This window comes from Mobula birostris, chromosome 6, assembly GCF_030028105.1.
Source record: "Mobula birostris isolate sMobBir1 chromosome 6, sMobBir1.hap1, whole genome shotgun sequence".
In the NCBI taxonomy this organism is placed as follows: Eukaryota; Metazoa; Chordata; class Chondrichthyes; order Myliobatiformes; family Myliobatidae; genus Mobula; species Mobula birostris.
In genome coordinates this window covers 13,412,956-13,427,287 of record NC_092375.1, presented here as the reverse complement: position 1 = coordinate 13,427,287, position 14,332 = coordinate 13,412,956, and positions in this window count along the sequence as shown.

The following is a 14,332-nucleotide window of genomic DNA, read 5'->3' as shown; positions in this document are numbered from 1 at the left end:
AGAGAAATAATAACGGGAGACAGGGAGATGTCAGATGAACTAAATGAGTATTTTGCATCAGTCATGACTGTGGAAGACACTAGCAGTGTGCCAGATGTTGAAGGGTGTGAGGGAAGAGAAGTGAGTGCAGCTACAATTACAAGCGAGAAGGTGCTCAAAAAGCTGAAAGACCTAAGGGTACACAAATTACCCGGACCAGATGAACTGCACCCTATGGTTTTGAAAGAGGTAGCGATAGAGATTGTTGAGCCATTAGAAATGATTTTTCAAAAATCATTGGACTCTGGCATCCACTACATAATGTACTGGGTGGGCACAGGAGTACATTCAGCCAGAGACTCATTCCACAGAGCGTCATAGGAAGTCATTCCTGCCTGTGGCCATCAAACTTTACAACTCCTCCCTTGGAGAGTCAGACACCCTGAGCCAATAGGCTGGTCCTGGACTTATTTCATAATTTACTGGCATAATTTACATATTACTATTTAACTATTTATGGTTCTATTACTATTTATTATTTATGGAGCAACTGTAATGAAAACCAATTTCCCCTGGGATTAATAAAGTATGACTATGACAATGACTATGACTATGATGCCAGAGTACTGGAAAAATGCAAATGTCACTCCACTCTTCAGGAAAGGAAAAAGGCAGCAGAAAGGAAATCATAGACCAGCTAGCCTGACCTCAGTGGTTGGAAAGATGTTGGAGTCAATTGTTAAGGATGAGATTGTGAAGTACTTGGCAGCACAGTACAAGATAGTACGAAGTCAGCATGGTTTCCTTAAGGGAAAATCTTGCCTGACAAATCTGTTGGAATTCTTTGAGGAGATTACAGGTTGGATAGATGAAAGGAATGCAGTGGATGTTGTATATTTGGACTTTCAGCAGGCCTTTACAAGGAGCCACACATGAGGCTGTTTACCAGGTTAAGAGCCCATGGTGTTACAGGGAAGTTGCTGCATGTTTGAGCATTGGCTGATTGGTAGGACGCAGTGAGTGGGAATAAAAGGGTTCTTTTCTGATTGGCTGCCAGTGACCAGTGGTATTCTGCAGGAGTCAGTGTTAGGACTGCTTATTTTCATGTTGTATATCAATAATTTAGATGATGGAATAGATGGCTTTGTTGTCAAGTTTGCAGATGATACTAAGAATAGTGGGGGAGCAGGTTGTGTTGGAGAAACAGGTAGGCTGCAGAAGGACTTAGACAGAGAAGGAGAATGGGTGAGAAAGAGGCAAATGAAATACCATGTCGGAAAATACATAGTCATGCACTTTGGTAGTAGAAATAAATAGAAATTTAGAAATTTTACAGCACATTACAAGCCCTTTGGCCCACAATGTTGTGTCAACATTATGCAGACTATTTTCTAAACAGGGAGAAAATACAAAAATCTGAGATGCAAAGGGACTTGGGAGTTTACCCTAAAGGTTAACTTGCAGGTAGAGTTGGTGCTGAGGAAAGCAAATGCAATGTTAGTATTAATTTCAAGAGGTCTCGAATGCAAGAGCAAGGATGTGATGCTGAGGCTTTATAAGGCACTGGCGCGGCCTCACCCTGAGTATTGTGAACAGTTCTGGGTTCCTCATCTAAGAAAAGATGTGCTGCCATTGGAGAGGGTTAAGAGGAGGTTCACAAGGATGATTCCAGGAATGAAATGTTTATCATACAAGGAACATTTTATATCTCTGGGTCTGTACTCGCTGGAATGTAAAAAGAGGAGAGGAGATCTCATTGAAACCTTTTGAATGTTGAAAGGCCAAGACAGAGTAGATGTGGAAAGGATGTTTCCCATGACGGGGGAGTCTTGGACAAGAAAGCATAGACTCAGGATAGAGGGGCATCCATTTAATACAGAGATGCGGAGAAATTTCTTCAGCCGGAGGGTGGTGAATGTTGGAACTTATTACCACAGGCAGCTGTAGAGGCCAGGTCGTTGGGTGTGATTAAGACAGAGCTTAACAGGCATCAGAGTCACAGGGAGATAGCCGGGGGTGGGGCTGAGGAGGGGGTAAAAAGAATCAGCCATGATTAAATGGTGGAGCAGACTTGAAGGGCCAACGAAATTGCCTAATCCTACTTCTATGTCTTATGGTCATATGTTCTTATGGCTATGGAGAAGGAAGGAGAATGGGGTTGAGAGGGATAATAATAAATCAGCCATGACGGAATGGTGTAGCAGACTTGATGGGCCAAATAGTCTGATTCTGCCCCTATGTTTTATAGTCTTATGGCCTTATCCTTGGGAGGAATCCTCATTCACACATTAACTGTGCATGGTCGCAAACACGAGGAAATTTGCAGATGCTGGAATTTCAAGCAACACACATCAAAGTTGCTGGTGAACGCAGCAGGCCAGGCAGCATCTCTAGGAAGAGGTACAGTCGACATTTCGGGCCGAGACCCTTCGTCAGGACTGACTGAAAGAAGAGCTAGTAAGGGATTTGAAAGTAGGTGGGGAGGGGGAGATCCAAAATGGTAGGAGAAGACAGGAGGGGGAGGGATGGAGCCAAGAGCTGGACAGGTAATTGGCAAAAGGGATATGAGAGGATCATGGGACAGGAGGCCCAGGGAGAAAAACAAGGGGGAGGGGAGAAAACCCAGAGGATGGGCAAGAGGTATAGTGAGGCATGAACATTGACTTCTCAAACTTCCGCTAATGCCCCACCTCCCCCTCGTACCCCATCCATTATTTATTTATATACACACATTCTTTTTCTCCCTCTGTCCCTCTCACTATACTCCTTCCCACCCTCTGGGTTTTTCCCCTCTCCCCCTTTTCTTTCTCCTGAGGCTTCCTGTCCCATGATCCTCTCATATCCCTTTTGCCTATCACCTGTCCAGCTCTTGGCTCCATCTCTCCCCCTCCTGTCCTCTCCTATCATTTCGGATCTCCCCCTCTCCCTCCCACTTTCAAATCTCTTACTAACTCTTCTTTCAGTTAGTCCTGACGAAGGGTCTCGGCCCGAAACATCGACTGTACCTCTTCCTAGAGATGCTGTCTAGCCTGCTGCGTTCACCAGCAACTTTGATGTGTTTAACTGTGCATGGTCAATTGTTTGTTCAGTGTAAGGATCACTCATTCAGTATCTGTACGCATTCTCTGTCAATTCACACTATGAGTAACTCATTCTAACTGTATAGTGCCACCGTTTATTCAGAGTAATGATACAATAGAGTCAGAGAGTCATAGAAAAGTACAGCACAAAACAGGCCCTTTGGCCCATCTAGTCCATGCTGAACAATTTAAACTGTCTTCTCCCATTGACCTGCACCGGGCCTATAGCCCTCCATCCTTCTGCAATTCATGTACCTATCCAAACTTTTTAAATGTTGAAATGGAGCTCACGTGCACCACTTGCACTATCAGTTCGTTCCACACTCTCACGACCCTGTTAGCGAAGAAGTTTCCTCTCGTTCCCCTTAAACTTTTCACGCTTCTCCCTTGACACCTGAAGGGTCTCAGCCTGAAACGTTGACTGTACTTTTTTCCCCACACATGCTGCCTGACCTGCTGAGTTCCTCCAGCATTTTGTGTGTGTTGCTTGGATTTCCTGCATCTGTAGGTTTTCTCTTGCTTGTCATCCTTGTAAAGTTTCTTAGTATTCCTTCATCCTTATTTGCATCTTTCCTGTAGGTAGGTGACTAAAACCACAATATTTTGCTGTACAGGGCTGTTATTTATTCAGAAAAGCAAAGGACATAAAATGTTCAAATTTCTAAGTAAATTTATTATCAAAGTATATGTATGTCACCATATAAAACCCTGAGATTCATTTTCTTGCAAGCATACTCAATAACTGTGCCAATAAAAGAAGAAAGAAGTAATAATATTAAATAAATAGGCAACAGGTATTGAGAACATGAGATGAAGAGTCCTTGAAAATGAGTCCATTGTTTTTGGGGACACCGCAATGATCCATCAGGCAACTCACTGTGTAGCTGTGCAAAGTAACTCAGGGTAAGAGTTATCGCAATCGTTTACAGAAAGATCAGTGTCACACACAATAGCTCTGCAGTGTTCACATTGTTTTGTTTTATTCAGCATAGCGGGAGTCAGCCTGTAACTGTACAGTCTCTATTAATTCAGCAAGCCAAGGGTTACTTGCTGTGTAACTACAGAATAACTGTATATTCATGAAAAGCGTCTTGCTGCTTAATTCTACAGAGTTCCTCTATTAAGCAGGAAAGGAGTTGATATAGTGCATTCCCCAGTAGCAAATCAAATGTTATTCTCAGATAACAATTTAGCCCAAATTGATAATTATATTGCCTCGAATTTAGATGCAAATGTAAGGAGTTAAGATTTCAACATGTTATTAAATCGAATTCAGCAAACTTACAGACCACGAGGGAAGTGAATTAGTCATAGCCATGTTATCTAAATTGCTATTTTCTAGGACTGAAACTATTTTTTTTGTGTGTCTGTGATTTAGGAGAATTATATTTACTTTCTTGTGCAACAAAAGAGAAATGAGGGTTTTATAAGCCACACAAAATGAATCGTCGCCTACACGAGTGGTTGGAAAAGAAGCAGATAACAAAGTCTAGCCTAACAATCGTTTCTATTATCATTTTCCTCATGTAGCTCTTATTTTTTGATTTTGTACTGTTTTGCACTTAAAATTTTATCTTTTTTATACAGAGGAAAAAGAAAGTCTTTGCATTTTTATTACACTGTCAGAGCTGAGGAACGTCCCAAGTGCTTCCCAACTAATGGAGGCCTTTTGAAGTGCAATCCCTTTTGTGATGCAGAAAATAGGGCAATATTTTTACCTTCATTGAAGCAGTATTTTCTTCAGTGATATTGGTCGAGGGAAAATTGACTAGCAGTGTGGAACAAATGAAAACTAGAAACTTAAGGTCTATGATAAACTTTGCAAATAAAAAAATACTGAATTTTACAGGAGCACCATTGAGAGCCTGAAAAACTGTATCTCCATGTGGTATGGGAGCATCAGACCTTAAGTCCCTACAAACGACTGTGAGAATGGCCAAGTGGATCACAGGGGTCTCCCTACCATCCATCGGAGACATCTATCAGCAGCACTGTGTACGCAGGGCCCTTTGTATCATTAAGAATCCCGCCCATTCATCTAGCATCCTCTTGGACTTTCTACCATCAGGCAGAAGACTCTGATGCATAAAAACAAGAATGGTCAGGATGGGAAACAATTTCTTCCCTCAGGCCATTAGGCTTCTGAACTCTCTGCTGCATCACATTCAAAGTGTCACTGGTTAATCTGTTCTGTACGTGCCAGTATTTAATTCATGCACTTTACCTTATTCATTTATGTGTAATTCATTTGTAGATTCTCACTTTCCCAAGTTATTGCGTTATATGTGTGTTACGTGCTATACATACTAGTCCAGAGAAACATCCTTTTGTTTGGCGGTATGTATACATGCATTGTATATAGATAAATGACAATAAACTTGACTTGATTTGAATTGACTTGAAATACTGTGAACCTGAGTATTTTGCAAATTGGGTTTGGGATGGTCAGCATGTACATGATGGGCCAAATCGTCTGCTGCTAGAATATAAAATAGAAGTAAGGAATAGGCCTCTCAGTTGATTAGGCTGCCCTGCCAATGAATAATAGAGGGCTTCAGTTTGAAGGGAGAGGAGAAAGATTTAATAGGAACCTGACGGGCAGATTTTTTTTTACATAGAGGGTGGTCTGCTTTTGGAATGAGCTGCCAGAGGAGGTGGTTCAGACAAGTAGAATGACAACTTTTGAAAGCCATTTGGGTAGGTACATGGATAGGAAGGAATGAGATGGATATAGGTGAATGCAGGAAAATGAGACTCCCGAGTTAGGGTTCTTGATCAACATCAATAGAATAAAATAGAACTTTATTGTTACTGTTCAAGAAAATAAGATTGTAGTGCTATCTACATGCAGCTCAGAAAAATAGAGGGCTATGGGTAACCCTAGGTAATTTCTAAGGTAAGGAAATGTTCGGCACAGCTTTGTGGGCTGTATTGTGCTGTAGGTTTTCTATGTTTCTATGATACCCCAGTCCGTGCAAAACAGATATTTACAACGGTACACCTTAATTTTTTTTTAAATGCCATATTTACATGCAACAAGTGACTTCGATAGTCCATAACACTCAAAGGCCATTGGCAAGCCAGGTGTAGCATTATTCAGCTGCAAAAGAGCCCTCGGGAAGAAGCCGTTTTTCAGTCTCACTGTCTTGGCTAAGATGTCTCTGTATCTCCTACCAGATGGCAAGAGATTGTACAGTATCCGGGATGGGATAGGTCTTCAATGATGTTACAAGCACACTGTAAACATCAAGAGTTGTAGATTGTCTTCAGGTCTGGTAATTGAGTCCCAGTGATGTGCTGAGCTGTCCTAATCACCCATTGGAGTGCTTTGTGATCTGTCTTGCTGCAGCTGGAATACCACACTGTTATTCTGTATGTCAGTATGCCTTCTATTCCATATCGATAAAAATTGGCCAGCAATTTCTGAGGCAGATTAGCTCTCCTTAAGCATCCCAGGTCATATAGTCACTGTTGTCTCTTCCTTATTATCAAGGTTGTGTTGATGGACCAAGACAGATCCTGGCTGATGTTCATCCCCGAAATCTTGAAACTGGAGGCTCTTTCCACTACCTCACCATTTATTAATAGTGGAGCTTGTTCAGGACTCTTGCCTTTCTGAAGTCAATTATCATTTCTTATCACTATCATTATCATGGATAAATGGGCCGAATGGCCTGCTTCCTTGTTGTATGATTCTATGGCTGATATGCCCCAGGCCTCATCTTCTCTCCTCTCTCTATTTCCTTCAGTTCTCAATTCCCTGTTCTTTCAAAACAAAATCTACCTCCATCAATTTACCTACGCTATCATCAAAGACCCCCACCATCCAGGCAATGCTGCCATCTCATTACTACCATCTGGCAGGGGGTCCTGTACAGGAGACTTAGGTCCCACACTACCATGCCCAGGAACAGTTACTACCCTTCAAACATCAGGCTCCTGAACCGACATGGATATCTTCATTCACCACTATTCTGAACTGATTCTATGACCTACACACTCACTCTACAACTCATGTTCTCAGTAGTTTTTTGCACCATGATCTTTGCCTGCTTATGTATTTTTTTTGTAAATTCTATTGTTTCTTTTTATATTTCCTATAAGTACATGCAAGAAAATGGTAACGTATACACTCGGTGGCCACTTTATCAGGTACACCTGTACACCTGCTCATTAATTAGATTAGATTAGATTAGATTATGAGGACACGCAGTCCTCTTTTATTGTCATTTAGTAATGCATGCATTAAGAAGATACGATTTGTTCCTTCAAAATGATATCACAGAAACACAAGACAAACCAAGACTAACAAAAAACTAACAAAAACTACATAATTATAACAAATAGTTACAACAGTGCAAAGCAATACCGTAATTTGATGAAGAGCAGACCATGGGCACGGTAAAATAAAGGTCTCAAAGTCTCTCGAAAGTCCCATCATCTCACGCAGACGGTTGAAGGGAGAAACTCTCCCTGCCATGAGCCTCCAGCGCCTCAAACTTGCCGATGCAGCACCCTGGAAGCACCCGACCACAGTCTGACTGAGTCCATCCGAAAACTTCGGGCCTCCGACCAGCTCTCTGACACCAAGCACAGAGCACCATCTCTGTCGAGTGTTTCGACCCTGGCCCCGGCAACAGGCAATAGGCAAAGCCGAGGATTTGGGGCCTGCCCCTCCAGAGATTCTCGATCACACAGTTGCAGCGGCAGCGAAGCAGGCATTTCAGAAGTTTCTCCAGGTGTTCCTCTGTGCTTCTCACGTCCATCTCCATCAAATCAGGATTGTACAGGGCCCCTATTTAACAAATACGATACCAATTCGGAGCGGCCGCGCACATTGTGTCGTGCCGCCATCTTCTCCTCCCCTCCTGGGAATGCAAACATCTAATCAGCCAATCACGTGGCTGCAACTCATAAAAGCATGCAGACATGGTCAAGTTGTTGTTCAAACCAAATATCAGAATGGGAAGAAATGTGATCTAAGTGACCTTGTCCGTGGAGTGATTTTGTCAGGACCAGTTCTTTTCGTGTGTTATTGTGTGTGTCATTGATTTGGATGATGGAATTGATGGCTTTGTGGAAGTTTGAGATGACACAAAGATATGGGGGGGGGGCATCCATGTTGGTTACTGAGAATGTGGCAAAAAGCAAAAAAAAAAATTCAGTGAGTGGCCGTTCTGTGGGTGGAAATGCCTTGTTAATGAGAGAGGTCAGAGGAGAATGGCCAGACTGGTTCAAGCTGACAGGAAAGTGACAGTAACTCAAGTAGCCATACGTTACTGCAGTGGTTTGCAGAACAGCATCTCTGAACGTACAACATGTCAAGTCTTGAAGTGGGTGCGCTACGGCAACAAAAAACCATGAACATACAGTCAGTAGCTACTTTATTAGATACAGGAGGTAACTAATAAAGTGGCCACCGAATGCAAAGTTGCAACATAACATCCTTAAAAAGAAAGAACTTTCATGTGACATGGTGCTAGTTAAAGCATGAAATCAAGCCATTCGAACAGAACCATCTGAATCAGTTCCTCCAGCGGTTTGTTTTTTTTGCTCTATATTCCACATTACTGCCTCCACTTACCTCACCACTCTGCTTTCTCTCGCTGTCCATTAAAAGCTTTTGATGTCGGAAGGAGATGCATTTATTTGGATGTTATGATATCTCTGAGACAACACAAAGCCCTTGAGCGTGCATTAATTCTGCAGTGTGGTCACGTAATGGAGCAGCTCCAGGGATAAGAAGATAATACAAAAACCTAAAAACGTTGGCCAGTTAATTTTTGTATTTTCGTGGCATAAGTTGAGAGAGAAAATAATGTGCTGCGCTCCGGGGAAAATTCATCTTCAGTGGGTCCCATTGGGTTACATGAGTCACAAAGTCATAGAACAATACAACATGAATACAGGCCCTTCAGCCCACCACATCAACCACTGTGTCCCAATTTCCACTGCTCAGCTCATATCCCTCTAAGCTCGGAGTTTCCATCCTGGTGTCCACAGACCCCTCGGTTAACGGTAGGAGTCCATGACGTAACAAATTTGGGAGCCCATGCTCCAAGCCTTGCCTCTACATGTACCTACCCAACTGTTTCTTAAATGTCTTTATTGTGTCTACTTCAACGACTTCTTCCAGAAGCTTGTTCCATATACTCACCACCCTCCATGTCAGCTATTTGTCCCCCAGACCTTTTAATCTTTTAGACACAAGAGGGACTGCAGATGCTGGAAATTTAGAGCAATACACATAATGTGCTGGAGGAGCTCAGCAGGTCAGGTAGCATGATTCCTGGGATGGCAGGACTTTCATATGATGAAAGAGTGGATCGACTAGGCTTATACTCGTTGAAATTTAGAAGATTGAGGGGGGATCTTATTGAAACATATAAAATCCTAAAGGGATTGGACAGGCTAGATGCAGGAAGATTGTTCCCGATGTTGGGGAAGTCCAGAACGAGGGGCCACAGTTTGAGGATAGAGGGGAAGCCTTTTAGGACCGAGATGAGGAAAAACCTCTTCACACAGAGAGTGGTGAATCTGTGGAATTCTCTGCCACAGGAAACAGTTGAAGCCAGTTCATTCGCTATATTTAAGAGGGAGTTAGATATGGCCCTTGTGGCTAAAGGGATCAGAGGGTATGGAGGGAAGGCTGGGGCGGGGTTCTGAGTTGGATGATCAGCCATGATCATAATAAATGGCGGTGCAGGCTCGAAGGGCCGGATGGCCTACTCCGGCACCTATTTTCTATGTTTCTATCTATGGGTGGGAGTAAACAGTCAACATTTCAGGCTGAGACCCTTCATCAGGATTTTTAATTTTTCTTCCTCTCTCACTAAATCTATATATATATATATATCTCTCTTGGGTGGCTCAGATCTTTGCACAGTAGTGTCGTAATTTTATGTATTGCCCTGTACTGCTGCTGCTGCTGCAAAAAACATATTTCATAACATGTGCATGATGATAAACCTGATTCTGATATGGGTCTCTGTTGTGGACTAAGAGTGGGACGGGGGCAGGGAGAAGGGAATCATGATTGGGAAAAGGGGAAGGGGGGGTAAGCGAGAAGCACTAGGGAGACATTCTACAATGGTCAATAAACCTATTGTTCGGGATCAAGTGACCTTGACTGGTATCTCAGGGCTGTGTGCATCTGCAGCCCTGCCAACCCCTGCCATGGCACTCCACTCCCGCCATTCCCATCCAAAATCTCCCGCCAGATTTGCAAACTCACTCTCCACTCCACATTGACAAATATATACATACCTAATACAGTACTGTATGTCCCCTAGCTTTGCACTACTCTACCCTGGGGAAAAGACTGTAACTGTCTACCTTATTTGTGACCTTCATTTCTGTAGGATAACCCCTCATTCTCCTACGTTCTAATGAATAAAAGCCAATCCTGGCTAAACTATCCCTGTAAGTCAGGCCCCCCAGTCCTGGCAACCTCCTCATAAATCTTTTCTGCACTCTTAAATACCAGTTTAATCACATCTTTCTTATAAAAGGGTGACCAAAAGTAAGTACAGTACACCAAGTTTGCCCTTGAAAACAATTCAAAGTACATTATTTGAGATTCATCTCCTTACAGACAGCCACAAAACAAAGAAACACAATAGAATCCATTTTTAATAAACAAACACCATCAAAAATCACAATGTGCAGAAAAATAACAAGTTTGGCAAACAACAAAAGTTATCAAATAACATTTGGAACTGAAGTTCATAAAAGTGAGTCCACAGCCACAAAGGCAGTCGTCGCTGCAGCCTCAGTTCAGTGCAGTGATGAGTAAAGCTTGTGGAGCAGCAAGCTGAACACCATCTTGTCTCTCTTCTCTGGCACTGACACCCTGACCTCTTCAACCTGCCCCGGCGCTTAAATCGACAAAATCTTTGGGTCATTACTCGCTCTCGGACCCGGGCCATGCCTCTTCAATGTGGTCTTGGACCCAGGCCCCAACACCTTGTTTCAGCCCATCCCTGACCTTTCCAATCTGGCCCAGTGCTTAACTCAGCCAAAAATCAGGTCATTCCTCACTCTCGGGCCCAAGCCCCACCCACTCGTATCTGCCTCACCTCATCTTGTTTCTAACACTTCAAATCGCCTGCAAGTCTGCTCCAGCAATGAACAAACCTCGGCTCATTCTCCACTCTGGAGCCAGGCCCCTACCGCCTTGATTCAGTCTGTATATGCCATGCCACAACCATCCTGCACCTTCGAGGCTTACACAACTGTAGCTGTGTCCCAACTCCTATAGTCAGTGCCCTTGCTGATGAAGGCCAGTGTGCTAAAGATCTCTTTTCACCACCCTGTTTACCTACGATGCTGCTTTCAACAAATTAAGCACATGTACTCCTAAGTCCCTCTGTTCCATTACACTTCCCAGTGTCTCACTATACTATACATAGTATACTGGCTTGACCTTACAAAATGCATCACCTCACCTTACTGTATTGTATTGAAATCTATTTACCACTCCTTGGTCTACTTACCCAAATGATCAAGGTCCCCTTGTATTCTTTGATAACCTTCTTCATTATCAACACTATCTATACGTTATCTGAAAATATTATGATCAAGTCATATTATGTTCAGATCCAAAGCATTTATATAAATAACAAATACCAACGGTCCCAATACCAACTCTTAGTCATTAGTAAGTTACTGGCTTCCCCTCTGAGACACAATCTTTAATAACCACACTCTGCTTCTTAACTCTGAGCCAGTTTTGAATCCACAACGCAAGAGTCCCAGCTGTCCCTGGAACAGTTCTGCTACAATCTTCTTATGGTTATTATTCCATGGATGTATTGAGTATCCCCACAAGAAAATGAATCTCAGGGTTGTAGATGGTGACATATATGTACTTTGATAATAAATTTACTTTGAACTTTGACTTAACCTTGCAGACCAGTCTTACTGTGGGATCTTGTCGAAGGCCTTACTAAAGTCCAACAGACGATGCTGTTTGCCCGACCTCAACCTATCCTTTTGATTACCTCCTCAAACATGTCAAGATGGTTTGTCAAGTATGACTTCCCTGCACAAAGCCATGCCGACTCCTTCTAATCAGATTCTGTCAATCCAAATGTTGGTAGATGCTGTCCTATAGGGTTCTCTCCTGAGTCGAAAACACACTGAGTCTATGAGCCGTAGTCATAGAGTCATACAACACAGAGGCAGGACCTTCAGTATATCTTGTTCAAGTTCAAATCTAAGCTCATTTGCTGTTCTGTAGGCCTATATCCCTCTAAACCGGAGGTTCCCAACCTTTTTTATGCCATTTACCCCTACCATTAACCGAGAGGTCTGTGGAGCCAGATTGTGGACCCCTCCTCTGAACCTTTCCTATCCATGTCCCTGTCTACACTCAATGGCCACTTTATTAGGTAGTTCCTGTACCTATTGAGTGTTTGTTTGTAGTCTTCTGCTACTGTAGCCCATCCACTTAGAGTTTCGACATGTTGTGCATTCAGAGATGTTTCTCGGCACAGTGCTCTTGTTACACATGGACATTTGAGTTATTGTTGCCTTCCTGTCAGCTTGAACCGGTCTAGCCGTTCTCCTCCGGCCTCTCTCATGAGCATGGTGTTTTGGCCCACAGAACTGCTGCTCACTGGATGTTTACTGTTTTCTGCATCATTCAGCGTAAATCCTGAGACTGCTGCATATGAAAATCCCAGGAGATCAGCAATTTCCAAGATACTCAAGCTACCCTGTCTGGCACCAACAATCATCCTACTGTCAAAATCACTTACATCACATTTCTTCCACATTCTGATATTTGGTCTGAAAAACCATGGTCTGACCATGTCTGAAAGCTTATATGTATTGAGTTGCTGCTTCATGATTGGCTGATTAGATATTTGCATTTATGAGCAGGTGTTCAGGTGTACCAATAAAGTGGCCTCTGAGTGTAAGTGTTTTATAAATGTTCACCACTGTCTGGCTGACAAAGTTGCTCCTTCTGGTTCCTGTTAAATGTATTACCCTACTAATTCCCTCCCTTACCTTCAACTCTTAGCCACGAGTTCCAGATACCACAACCCTGGCAAAAAGACTGTGCACATTCACTCTACTTATGTTCTCAAGATTTTATACACCTCTATAGAGTCATCTTATAGATCTCCATCTTCTGCACCCCAATGATTAAAGTAATGAGTTTCAGACACCATCTCATCTGATTATTTTGCAGAATGCAACATAGAACATAGAGCATTGTTGGATCAGAGTGGTTAATTTCTATTATTATTTCAGTTGCAGTTTAACAATCAATTATCTGCTTTTTTTTACACAGTCTTTATATACATAACAGTATAATTTGCCTCCAGTGGGTATACAAAGTTTAATTCTGAAGCTTCTTTGTTCTTTCACTAAGTGGCTAGTATTTTCTCATTGGTTGGTTTTATGGCAGTATTGAGAAGTATTTTCTATTTGGTTGCATCTTATCTATGGAATTTTTCTTAGCTATGGTATAAAAATAGCTTATTGAGTCAACTGCCATCCTTCTTTAAGAGACTACTGGACAGGTATATGGAGGGATTTAAGTTGGGGGCTTATATGGGAGGCAGGGTTTGAGAGTCGGCACAACATTGTGGGCCGAAGGGCCTGTGCTGTGCTGTACTATTCTATGTTCTATGTTCTTTAGTTTCTCTTCTTCAAGCAGTAGACCTGCTCCGATTTGCTTCAACTTCCCTTTGTTCTCTCAACTCTTAATAAATTGACCATGAAGCAACACGTTTTAGGCCTCATTCCCGACTACTAAAAGGACTTAAACACCAGAATATGACAGCATTGAATAAAGAACATGAACCATGGGCATAAAGCATGAAAAACAGAACACGGAACAATAGAGTGCCACAGATTCAGATTCAGTTGGGCCGAAGAGACTCTTTCTGTGCGCCGTAACTTGATGACTCTAAGTTTGTTGCATGGAGAATCTCGTTGAGAAAGATATAGTACTGTGCAAAAGTCTTAGGCACATATACATATATAGCTAAGGTGCTTAAGACTTTTGCAGAATACTGTATTTGTCAACGTGGAGCAGAGAGAGAGTTTGTAAACTTGCTGGTAGCAAAGGATGTTGTGAATGGCGAGTGTGGAGCACTGTGGGAGGGATGTGGGGCAGGTGGCAGAGGAGTGCCAGGGGTTGGAGTGGTGCTGGTCCAGACACACCCAGTCCAGAGACATCAGGCAACAACATTTGATTCCATACAATTGGTTTATTGATCATTACATAATGTCTCTCTGGTGCTTCCTGCTCCCCCCCC